At 42.2% G+C, this 12,753-nt stretch overlaps 1 protein-coding gene across 3 annotated transcripts in view; it reads right to left on the bottom strand.

Annotated features, from left to right (window-relative positions):
• The window catches only part of Prdm2 (PR domain containing 2, with ZNF domain), an 87,034-nt gene that overhangs the window by 41,962 nt on the left and 32,319 nt on the right, over nucleotides 1-12,753 (bottom strand). The window lies entirely within an intron of this gene.

Below are 12,753 nucleotides of genomic sequence, written 5' to 3'. Positions count from 1 at the left end.
TAATGGGAGACAGAGAGGGAGAGGTGACACTCTCCAAAAAGAAATGTACTCTTCACATGTCACCTCTCTGTACATCACCTTTATAATAACAATAAAAACATTTTTTTTAATTACTTCAATTATCAGGACCGGGTTTTAGAATTCGAGTTTATCCTACATGCGTGTCCACAGGTAGGGAAAAGTATCTCTCTCAATCTAGTCCCTTATTTCACCTGTCCCCGGAAGTCTCCCATGCTAAAACTCAGAAAATTCATACTCTTCATTTTCAAAGAGCCAGCCCCAGCCAGGTACTGGTGGCTCACCCCTGTAATTCCAACTACTCAGGAGGCTAAGATATGAGGATCACGGTGCAAAACCAGCCCAGGGAGTAAAGTCCATGGGACTCTTATCTCCAATTAACCACCAGAAAACACAAAAGTGGAGCTGTACCTCAAAGTAGTAGAGCACTAGCCTTGAGCAAAAGAACTCAGGGACAGCGCCCAGGCCCCAGTTCAAGCCCCATGACTAATAACAACAACAAAAGATTTAGCCTCAATCAAGGGGAGAACACTATTCTAGTCTTGCATTTCTTCCCCCAGTACTAGGGTGGTACTCTGAATAAAATAGGTCCTCAACAACAGAAACCCACAGGACTGAAATGGCATGAAACTGCTACATGGCCCTGTGCCTGGATCTGAGTACTGACAAATATTCCGGTTCAAGACAGATAGGAAGCTGCCATGGCCCATTCTGGTACTATGCACACACCTGACCAGATTCTGTCGCTGAGGAGTTAAGACAATGCACATAAAGAGTGGCACAGTGTCTGGCACAAACTCAATAAATGCAATCCATGTTAAGCAGTACATACTGTAGATTTTACTGCGCAAGTTGCAGAATCCCCATGCCTGCAAGTATAAATTGTCAGCAGATGTTACTTCTTATGAAGACAATGCCATTCTGCTTCTGCTAACAGTTCCTAAGTCAGCCATTTGTTTCATTTGTCTTACCACCCCCCAGATTCCTCTCCTCACAACACTCTGGATATTACAAGTCCACCAAAGACAAAGGAAGAAGAAATGACAATCCTGTTACTCCTTCCTTATGTCCCCACCCGTACTGATGCTTTAACAGTGTCGGTTGCAACTATATTTCCATATTTTAAGTCTATAAGCCTCTGATTTTACACCTTTAACCAACTGTTTCCATTTAATTTTAGGATCCCTGTGAGAATCGGGCACCTAAACCCTCTCTCCAGACCGCATGTAGCCAAAGACGAAGGCTGCCCTGGGACTAGGGAGGTTGTGCGGTTCTCAAGCACTGTTTAAGGAATAGAAAAGCCAACCCTTGTGCTGCCTGAGAGTCCCAACTTCTCACAATGCTAAATAAAGATGTGGCCCAAATCATCACAGCTGCTTCTCTAAAACTGGTATTGCCAACTTAATACCTTCTTTAAAAAAAAAAAAAAAACAGTTCTTTCACACTTCATTTTTCCCCCTAATTTCAAATCCAGAAAGAAATTTGTCATGTTACCAAGAATGCTTATATTAAGTAACAGGAGAATGCATGAAGTTCATTAATTTTCTACAATTATGGTATTTATCATGTAAAAATTTATACACACACAACTTAAAAATAGTTGTTTACTTTTCTTATTGTTGTTCTGGGCCTGGCACTTGAACTCATGGCCTGGGCACTGTCCCTGAGCTCTTCACCTCAATGCGAGCACTCTACCACTTGAGCCACAGTGCCACTTCCAGTTTTCTGGTAGTTAACTGGCGATAGAGTTTCACAGACTTTCCTGCCCGAGCTGGCTTTGAACTGCGATCCTCAGATCTCAGCCTCCTGAGTAGCTAGGATTACAGGCCTGAACCACCCATGTCTGGCTTACCTATTCTTTATTTCTCTTAAAGAATTTACTAATGTATTTGACACTTTTTTTTGTCCTCCCTAGCTATAACTACTATTTTGAATTTTACTAAATGCTACCTTTTACTATTTATTGTTTTTATCTGTATTTCAGTTTTGTATACTTTTACTGTCTGTTTCATCTGGAGTTCATTTGAACTTCTTTGAGGGTTCACAGTCTTAATAAAGTTTAATACAAATTTTTTAAAAAAGACATATGTCACACACCCCTGTAATTGCTTCCAAACAGTTACTTTCATGGCTGTCAGATGCTACCTAAGAAAATAACACTTCCGTTGAATTAGGCGTGAAATGATCCACATAAAAGTAAGGTAAAGCAGAAAATAAGCCCTCTTTTCAGGCAAGAAGCCAATGGTGAGATACGCTCACTTCTAACCTGGCACATCAACAAACTGAATTCCAAGAGTCATTTGTCCAGCTTTTGTATGCGCAGGTGTCCTAGTTTGGGTAACAAGCAAAACGAAACAACTTTGAAGAGAGAAGCAAGCCTCTGCATAGGGGGAAGTGTGTGTACATGCACACATGCGTGTGCACATGCGTGAGCACACACTTATACACGCATACTTAAACTTGGGGTGTGTGTGTGAGTGTGTGTGATTAAACTCCAGGCTTCAATTCTTGCTCTTGCTGGCTTTTTTTTTTTTTTTTGCCACAGTAGGAAATTCTTTAGTGCCATGATGTGGAACTAGTTACAAGCCTCCCCAAAAAAACTTTACATATCTACATAAGTCTGTATTACAAAAGCAAAATATATGGACTTTAATAAAAATGTTAGAAAACATTTAAACTGTTCATCTTTTCCTAAATGTGCTGATAAACTCAAGGACAGACTGTTACCACAGAGAGAATTTTGCTGGTGCCTCCCATGAGAATGGTTGATGGGCTACAAAGCAAATCCACAGGGTAGGTTGTGTTACCCCATTTTGCAGACAGGTAGACTAATGCCCAAAAGATGTAATCTGTCCAAAGTCAAAATGGTAGAACTGGGATTTGACAATGGCCTCTTAATTGCAAGACTGCTTTCTGGCACACTATAATAAATTCCACATTTTGTACACTCAAGGTATGGATGAGTCTGCAGTTTTCCTTTTCTCTCCACCAAACACACATACATTTTAGATAATTTTAAAGAAGCTATCAACTTTTGCAGGAGTAATTTGCAGGCAATGCACAAGAAACAGAGTAGTGTATTTCTACTCAGCAGAGAAAAATGAAAGGGAAGACAATTCCACATACTATTTACATGATGTTCACAGTCCGGTCTCTCTAAAACAGTAAGTAAGCACTGTTTTTCATTTGGCATTTTCTATATTCTACTGCAACCATGAATTTATCTTGGCATACACAGTAGTAATTCATATTATTTTCAATCTTGAATTGCTAAATTTAGTTTTGATAGAATCAGAACTATAATAGGTATTTATTAAGCCTAATGCTCAAATTTGATCATATTATCAAATATTTCTATGGTCCACCTAAACAAAGAAAAATATTCCCTATAATAATTCATTTGGCAGTTACAGGCAAGTAAATTCAGAACCCTAGGTCCCTTATTCAAAAAAAAACAAAAAACAACCAACACTGCAACTAAGCACAATCTGATTTACTTATCTGGATGTCAGTGAAAGGGATCTATAAACTTCAACTTCACAGTTAATCCTATCAAAAGTACACCCCTTCCTGTGGGAGCAAACAGGGCAACTTCCACATGTGGAGGACTTGGCACAGTGACCATTACTCCACGGGCTGTCTGCAGCACAAACCTGGACCTGGGATTTCCCCACCCTTTGGGCCATAAGAGAAGGAATCAAGGCAAGAGGTAGAGAACAGTGAGCCATCCACTGTTCCTATGCTAGACCCTGGACATTCTGCTTAAAGCCAGTGGTCACTTCATCCCACAAAGAACCAGGCTCTGGTAATCCCACAGATTAAACACAAAACTATGGGCAACAGACCAAGAAAGACATTTTCTGCAATTCAAACTGATTAGAGAAGGAAAACTGAACCTGAGAAGCCAACAGTAGAAACAACAGAAGTGTAGAAGTTGCACTGTTGTCCATTCTAAACCATACTGTAACTTCAAACATTGCACATAAATTCCATTTTGAGACTTAAACATGGGTGAGCAAACCAGTTTGCCTTCATTTTTGTGGGCATGTGATGTTTCAGGAAACTTACAAAAGACTGCACCAAGAGGTAGATTAGAAGCACAAGAGAAAAAGATTGTTTATCACTGTAGCTTAGATGGAAAAAAGGGAAGGAGGGAGATTTTAGTCTAAGAGTTATTTTTCTTTTTAGTCAAAGCATAGACAACCCCTTGCAGCTACTGGGCTGCAGAAACTGGCCTTTGATCATTCAGTAAACCAGAAACATAAAAACCAAAAACATAAAATTTCAGGTTTTTAAAGCATCAGATGAGCAATAATTATACATATCACTATTTTTGGAAAATGTGGCATTTTTATGTATCATACATAGCATACTATTATTATTATAACAAATCTCTTGCCTCTGAAATTATCTGGGTTTGAACTCCTGGCTTTACTTCACTTGGCTTTGCTTGTTCAGTGGATGCCCTACCATCTAAACTATGTCTCCATGAGAAAAGCATCTTTTCTATCAAAATAGTTTGCTTTACTGTTAGTCTTGAGAAAACTTTTTCTGAAGGTTTCCTGCTTTGGCCAGGTGGCTTGGCCCTTGTCAATTACATTTCCCTGAGTACTTTAATTAACACATCCTATTAGAATCTCCTTGAACTTTAGTTACATCCTGTTAATTAAGCTGTTTCCTTTTCCGGACTGTGAACCCCAGCTCAGCCAATGTGAGCAGAGGGGCAGGGTCTGCTGGGTTAGGGGATAAAAAGGGAGCAGCCTACAGCGTTTTACTATTGCTTTTAGAAAAAGGAGTCCCATCACCTTTTCTGCCTGGGCTGGCTTTGAACCTTGATCCTCTTGTTATCAGCCACCTAAATAGCTAGTATTACCAGCATAAGCCATTGGTACCCCTCTAAATGTAATGTACTTTCAAGATGCAATAGTTAATTACACATTTACTAGTTAATGATTAAATTTTCATTAAAAATACTGCAAAGCTGAGTGTGGTGGTACATGCCATCTAATCCCCACACTAGGAAGGCTGAGACAGCGGACCCTGGATCAAGGCCAGCCCAGGCTCTAAAAAAACAAAACCCCTAAAATGTTTGGAAATTCTGAGATCAAGATCAGGCATGGAAACAAAAAAGCAGCTACAATCAATGCTTCAGAACTTTTTTCTAATCTACTCATACTCCATCAAATTCCTCTTAATAATATATGCATCAAGTTTGTATTTATGTGTGCATGCATGTATACACACTTGAACTCAGAGCCTTTATGCTCTGGTTCTGTTTACATGCTATGGCTGGCACTCTTACCACATGAACTATGTCTCTAGTCTGGCATGTTTTTTTTCTGTTTAACTGGTGATGGAGTCCCATGGACTTTACTGCCCCACACAGCTTTTAACACAGATCTTCCAGGTCTCAAGACTCCTGAGTAGCTAGGATTATAGGTGAGAGTCTCTGGTGTAGAACATGTGCTTCAAGTTTGAACTGTTTACCTTCTCCTGTTAAATTTCTAGAGAAAAGTGTGAAACAAAAACTATGTAAGAAATCTGAAAAACACAGATAGGACATGCTGATCAGGAGAACCCCGATTCTAGGCCAGTCCAAGCAAGCTGGCATCATTGTCACAAGAGTAGTGACACGACAGGCAGTTGAGTTAAATGTTAAATCATTAGATGTGTCCATAGCAGATACACCTTAATAAATGAATTCAACCAAGAACAGTTGCAACGTTATGAAACTGGTTTAATCTGAGTGATAAACAGACCAACAGCTACTTTCTGTTTTTGCTTAAGAGTAACCACAGTAATATTTTGAAATGGCTCTTGCTTCTCATCTTGGCAGTATGAATATGAACTGGGAGCCGGCACTGGTGGCTCACGCCTATAATCCAGGTACTCAGGAGGCTGAGATATGAGGATCATGGCTTGAACTTTGGGACTGGGCGCTGTCCCTCAGCTCTCCAGCTCAAGGTTAGCACTTGAGCCACAGTGCCACTTAGGTTTTCTGAGTGGTTTACTGGAGATAAACTTACCTGGACTGGCAAGTCCATGAGACTCTTATCTCCAATAAATCACTCAGAAAACTGGAAGTGGCACTGTGGCTCAAGTGGGGGAGCGCTATCCTTGAGCTGAAGGGTTGAGGGACAGCGCCAAGACCCAGAGTTCAAGCCCCACAACCAACCAAAAAAAGAAAGAAAGAAAGATGACTATGAACTGGTAACCTGCCTGCCAGCAGAGCACCACACTGGACAATGTGAAACTGCAACCTAGTTCACTGGGAAGCTCCAACTGTTTGTCCTCCAAAGTAGTGCTCAGGGGCTGCTTAGCCAACCCACATTGCCTCTCAGCAGCAACTTCAAATACATGACACCTCCCTGCCATGCTCCTAGGAGCAAAAAGTCATATACCCTAACAATAACTGGAATGAGAAGCTGCCCAACTTCTAGAAATAACTTAAAAAATCTGAAATTCAAGAAAAAAACCTGGCGTTCATACTTAAGACAAGAACAACAGACTAGAACTTTTCACTTTCAAATCACAAGCAGCTATCTAAAAAAATCAGCTACTTCAAATTAATTTTAAAGGTCTTTTTTAAAACCTTTTAAGAAAACATAATCCTTCAATAAGCAGGTTTTAACTTTCATTTACTATACATACAGAAACAAACTATCAGCTAACAATAGACAGATCATAATGCTCTTAATACTCAAATGTTATCTGAAACTTCGTAATAGCATTATGTAAGAACATTGAAGATTCACTCACACTAGTTTATTTTTTGGGGGGAGGGGGGAGGGTCGGTTATGGGGCTTGAATTCTGGGCCCGGGCGCTGTCCCTGAGCTCTTCAGCTCAAGGCTAGTGCTCTACCACTTGAGCCACAGTGCCACTTCCAGTTTTCTGGTGGTTAATTGGAGGTAAGTCTCTCATGGACTTTCCTGCCTGGGCTGGCTTTGAACCGCGGTCCTCAGATCTCAGCCTCCTGAGTAGCTAGAATTACAGGCTTGAGCCACCAGTGCCCAGCTATCGTTGAAATTTTTCCAAGATATTTTTGGAAAAAAATTTTAGCTAATTCACATAATTTCTCTGTAAATGAAGTTACATATAACTAAGAATCAAAGTCATAAAAAAAAGTACTGACCAATATTTTAGCCTAAATGAGTAGCAATTCAGTGACAGTCAAAGAAGAGTTAGAAATCCAAAAAACAATCAAAACTGTACTGAGTTTTTAACAACAGCCACCACAGTATCAATAGAGCTGCCCTGGCAAAAGCTACCAGAGATCAGACAGTCAAGACTCAGCCTGGCCCCCCCTCAGCAGGAAGGCAGTGAAAGGTACTGCACAGGCAGCTCCAGCAAGACCCATCATACAGGATGCAGACTTACCTGGGTTCTTTTTGTCTCTGCTTTATGGCTTATAAGTCATAGTGCAAGCAAGTCCTCTCTAACTGCCCCATGCCTTGCCCTGCACCTATAAACAAGAAGTACAATCAAGTGTCTACCAGGGCCCAGAAGGTACAGGCCTGTCTGCCATAATTCCTGGGCACCACAATCAGGCCTCTCTCAGCTTTGGCCAAGGAACATGCAACAGAGCAGTCAGATGCTACTTTACAGAAACCTACCTGTTCTCATTTATTAAATGCATTCTCTTTATTCACTGCAAGCTGAAGCAACCTTCCTCACCCTAGCACTGCCATTGCATGTACAAGTGCTCAAAACACAGCAAATCACCTATAAGAAATAGCACCAGGCACCTGGGTTGAAGAGAGATCCTAGACAAGTCCTTGTCTGAGCTTGGAGAGAGCACCCCTCTAGCCAGGGTTAACAGGTGTTTATGGGTGGTCTCCAGGGAGCAGATCTGTGCATACGTAGGAGGTTCTATCACATCATCAGTCCACATCTGCTTCCCACCTGTTCTCCAACAGTTTCCTGTGACCTCTCATTCTCTCTCAGGGAGTAAACATGGAGTACTCTTCCCTTCTTCCTATCCTCATGCTCTCTCAAGTCCTCCTCCTCGACACTTCCCTCTGAGCTCATAACAGCCCACCTCCTCTTCCAAGGAACACCCATCAAGAGCCACTGTCATCTGGCTCTAATGACACCAAAGGTGTCTAATGATGCCAATCTCCCCTAGCAACCCAGCCGATGGGATGACAGCAGAAAGAAGGCCAATTCAGCCACTGAAGAACTCAGTTTCATAACTCAAAAAATACTCAAGTGGAGCTAGGCACCAGTGGCTCAGATCTGTAATCCTAGACACTCAGGAGGCTTGAGATCTGAGGATTGCGGTTCAATGCCAGCCTGGGCAGAAGTCCATGAGACTATTATCTCTCCAATAAACTACTCTGAAAAGCTGGAAGGAGTGCTGTGGCTCAAGTGGTAGAGAGCTAGCCTTGAACACAAAGAAACTCAAGAGTTAGTGCCCAGGCCCTGAGTTCAAGCCCCAGGACCAGAAAAAATAAATACACACACACACACACACACACACACACACAAATGGGTTTCTATAGCCGTAGAAATACTAATAGAACCTCCTGTGTCATTTATGCCACAGCCTCAGGAAAGCTACTAGCTCCCCATTCTGCTGTCCCCTACCCCTTCCCTCCCACACTGCTGGTATTATGAGGTGTGCCTTGCTCATAGCCTGGAGTCCCCTCAACTCCAGAAGGTCACTTGGTTCTCTGCTGTGTCTCCATCACCCAGAGGAACATTTGACAAAAGAGGAAAATTTGTTGAAGAGGCCCCTCTAGGTGCTTGCAACTTCTCTGATATGCTCACAGCCCTTTGCTCCTCTGAGCATTCTCATCTCACCACTTTTTCTAAACAAGGCCCTGTGGCCAGCCCAAACAGGAATGCCTTTTCCCGCCTCAAAAACACAGCAACTTTGGCAGCCCATGCAGTGAAAGAAGAAAGGCTAGCACTTTTTTCCTCCTCCCTGACCCAGTTTGAGTTCTTCAGCACCTTTGGAGATTTCAAACACTTGAGCGTTTTGTGCTACACCAAGTTTTGTCATTTGAACAATCTGTTGTAACTTAAGGGTTCTATAGCAGAAGTCACCTAAAAATGTAAACAAGTTGGTATTTTCAGATACTTTAGGTTTGATAAAAAAAATTGAGAAGGCTGGGAAGGTGGCTCAGTGGTAGAGCGCTTGCCTTGCATGCATGAGGCCCTGGGTTCAATTCCTCAGCACCACATAAGAAAAAAGAAAAAAGCCGGAAGTGGCGCTGTGGCTCAAGTGGTAGAGCTCTAGCCTTGAGCTGAAGAGCTGAGGGACAGCGCCCAGGACCAGAGTTCAGGCCCAACTACCGGACCCGCCCCCCCCCAAAAAAAGGCCTCTCTTAATTTGCTGGACTAGTGAGGTCAGTAGGTCTCCAATAAGGGCAAATCAGCAGAGAGCCATAGCGCTGGGCAGAGAGAGGACCAGGGAAAGCAAGAGACTTGGCGCTCCTGTTGAGTTACCCCAAGTGTCCATAAGTACCTACTGCTTAAAGGAGTCACTGACTTATCACAGGCTCAGGAGATTCTCACCAAATACACATGTACACACAACACAAATGTTGCAGCCAGCCTGAGGTATGGCACCTGTAGTTAGCAAGAGCAGCCTACATTTCACAAACTTCTTTCCTTCCATTATCTTGCTTGCTCGCTCTCGATAGCAATGACATTAGCACTGCTATTATGACATGTTTTTAAAGCTGGGGAACTGCATCTCAATGACTTGGCTTGCCCCAAACCTGTGGCTGTTCCTCATTCCTTGCAAAAAGCGTCTGTTGCTTCTTAGTTAAAAGGACTTTGGATAAGGCTGCTGCTGGGGAAGAGGGGTCACTAGAATGTGGTGCAGTGCAATGTTCCATTGTGCCTGCCCAGCATACACAGGCTCTGGGTTACAACCTCAGCATCCCCAAATACACAGAAGAGCAAATTTCATCTCTCAGTTCTCACAGTCCCCAAAAGGGATCAGAGATCCAGCAGCTGACTAACACTTCTATATGTGGTCTTTCCAATGTTACTTCAGAGAATATAATCTTCCTATGGTTCATATCCAAATACTCAGAAACATTAAACACTGAAGCCTTCTCTTCCTGTCTACCAGAAAGGTTTCAATGTCCCTTCCAAGATTCAATCATACAGAACTAGTCAGACATGTTAAAAAAAAAAAAAAAAGCTAAATACAAAGCAGAGAGTCAAAAAAAAATTCTAGTTAAAAATGCCTAGTGTACCTACAGTTTATGCAGCTCTGGCCCATGGCAAAATGGCATGCTCTTTGGTCAGAGACAATATAACCTGTGTTCTCACAGCATGGTGTTCTTCTTTGTTTGCTGATCAGCAAATACATTAAGGGCCTACTACCTGCCCTGGTGCTGATCTGCAACTTACCAATACTGTGTGTTCCTTTGCCAGCCTGGATTGCAAGTGCAGACTCCAGGAGAAGAATTACTGCTGATTTTGTGCACACTGCACAACCCAGCAAAAAGCCTGACACACAGCAGAGGCTTCATAAACATTAGTTTGAGTTAATGAGAGACAGTCAGACAGAGATAGACAGGCAGGGGGAGGAGGGGTGAGAAAGGAAAAGAAGAGGGAAAGGGAGGGGAAAGAGAGGAAAGAAGAAAGAGAGAAGGAGTTAGTTTGTTCTACATAAAGGATTAGGGTTTTTTTTTCTACTGTCCAAATAGGCAATACAAGCTGATGAATTCTGAAAAGACCCATATTCAATGCACAGCTGTAGACACCACTGCTGTCAGGCAAAGGAGACAAGATCCAGAATTATGAAAAATTCCGCCCTTTTTTTTTTCCTCTCCCCGCCCTCCCCACCTCCAACATGAGGGTAGACCCAATGCCAAGCTGTCAGCTCTATTTCTTCAACATCTGGATTTCAGAAAAATGAAAGTTAATCCCACCTCTGAGGGAAATTTATGTTGATTTTCTCTGACATCACTGCCAGAAAAGGTATTATTTAAATGTGTGAGATCACACATAAGACCTAGATAGTAGCAAATTAATATAAAAAGTTTCCCTTTCAGGTCTTTGCAAGCCATACTTCAGCTTTCAGAGTATTCAATCTAAAAATTGGGTGGGGAAAAAATCCCCGGCACTAGTGGCTCATGTCTGTAATCCTTGCTACTCAAGAGGCTGAGATTTGAGGATCACAGTTCAAAGCAAACCCAGGCAGGGAAGTCTGGGAGACTTTTATCTCCAATAAATTACCAAAAATAGCTGGAAGTGGAGCTATGACTCAAATGGTAGAGTGCTAGCCTTGAGCAAAAGCTCAGGGACAGCACCCAGGCCTCAAGTTCAAATCCCAGAGGACATGCACATACACGCATTTTAATTCAAAGCTTTAAACTCTCTAAACTTTAGGTCACACGAGAGCAGCCAGTAAAGTGTCCCAAACAGGCTGGCTGTGTGTTCCGAGCCTGAGATTCAGTCAGGTCTCTTAATTAAAATCGATGACTCAATGGGTTGTATACTGCCCAGAGTAGGCTAAAAAAAAGTGAGTAAGAAATATTAAATTTCAATCCAATAATCCAGCAATGTAGGCATAAATGCATAATTTCATGTATCACTAATAAACATTTTCAGGTTTTTCTCCACATCTACCTAAATAACTAGAGTAATAAACTAGGGATAAATGCAAAAGAACAAAAGAAGGAAACAGCATCTAAACATGCACACCCAAGTATGTCAAGCAGAGAAAAAGCCTTAATGTGAGTCTACTGAGCTACAAACACCCTTAAATAAATGACTGTGTTAATGTGCAGTGGGTACAGCAAAAAAAAACCCAGTCTTCAGCTACTACAAATCACAACTTACCTGGAAAAGCTGCAAGCACGTATTATACACAAAACGCAGTCTAAATAAAAGAACAAGTCACGTGAAGAGCTTGCAAAAAGCAACTGAATCCCCAAATACAGCTGGAACAGTTTTAAAATAAAAAGACCTGGAATTTTCTAGACCATGATCACCCAATACAGAATCAGTGTTGAATAACCAAATGCAGCAACTGTATGAACTTCAATAAACTCAGAAGTTAGTGACCACAAGGCCCACCAATCCTTTCTTGGATGAATCTCTGATACAAAGAACATGTCACTGAAAAATCAAAATGGACTTCTTGTGTGCACTTTAAATACTGCTTCACAAATTTCAAGACTGTTTCCTTTATGATTTTATTTACAATCTGACACGGTATACTATGTAATTTTCTGGATTAAGGACAAAATCATTTGTTCAGATATTACAAAAATGTACTTATGACCTTAGGAGGGCAACAAAAAACTAACGTACCTAGTCTAAAAAACAATCATGTCGTGCGGCTCGGTATATTCCAAGTGGGGCTCTATAAAAGATACCCAAATCCATATTAAAATTCTATTTAAAAAGAATTCCAACGACGTATCAGCATGCCAGCTGGAAATATGATACAGCCAAGCAAACTATTTTCCTACCCACAAATTATGCCCTCCCTTTGTAAGTGCAACTACACTCTGCCTCCTGTTCAAGACCATTAGAGATGAGAAAACACCAAGACCAAGTCAAAATGACAGTGGCCGGGGCCCAAACGCCCCCGGGCCCCAGCCCTATGTCCGGGACCTCTCCCCACCACCACCACCGGGGCCCCGTCTCCCTCGGTCCGTTCTCGGTCTCGGTTCGCTGCGGCCCATCCCGGTCCGCGTCCTCCGCGGCGAGCTGTCAGCGGGGCCCGAGGGCGCCGGCCGCCCGACGCCGACGCCGACGCCGAC

Source organism: Dipodomys ordii, unplaced genomic scaffold, assembly GCF_000151885.1.
Source record: "Dipodomys ordii isolate 6190 unplaced genomic scaffold, Dord_2.0 Scaffold61, whole genome shotgun sequence".
Taxonomy (NCBI): Eukaryota; Metazoa; Chordata; class Mammalia; order Rodentia; family Heteromyidae; genus Dipodomys; species Dipodomys ordii.
Note: the sequence above shows the minus strand (reverse complement) of the source record. Positions and strands in the feature narration are given on the sequence as shown.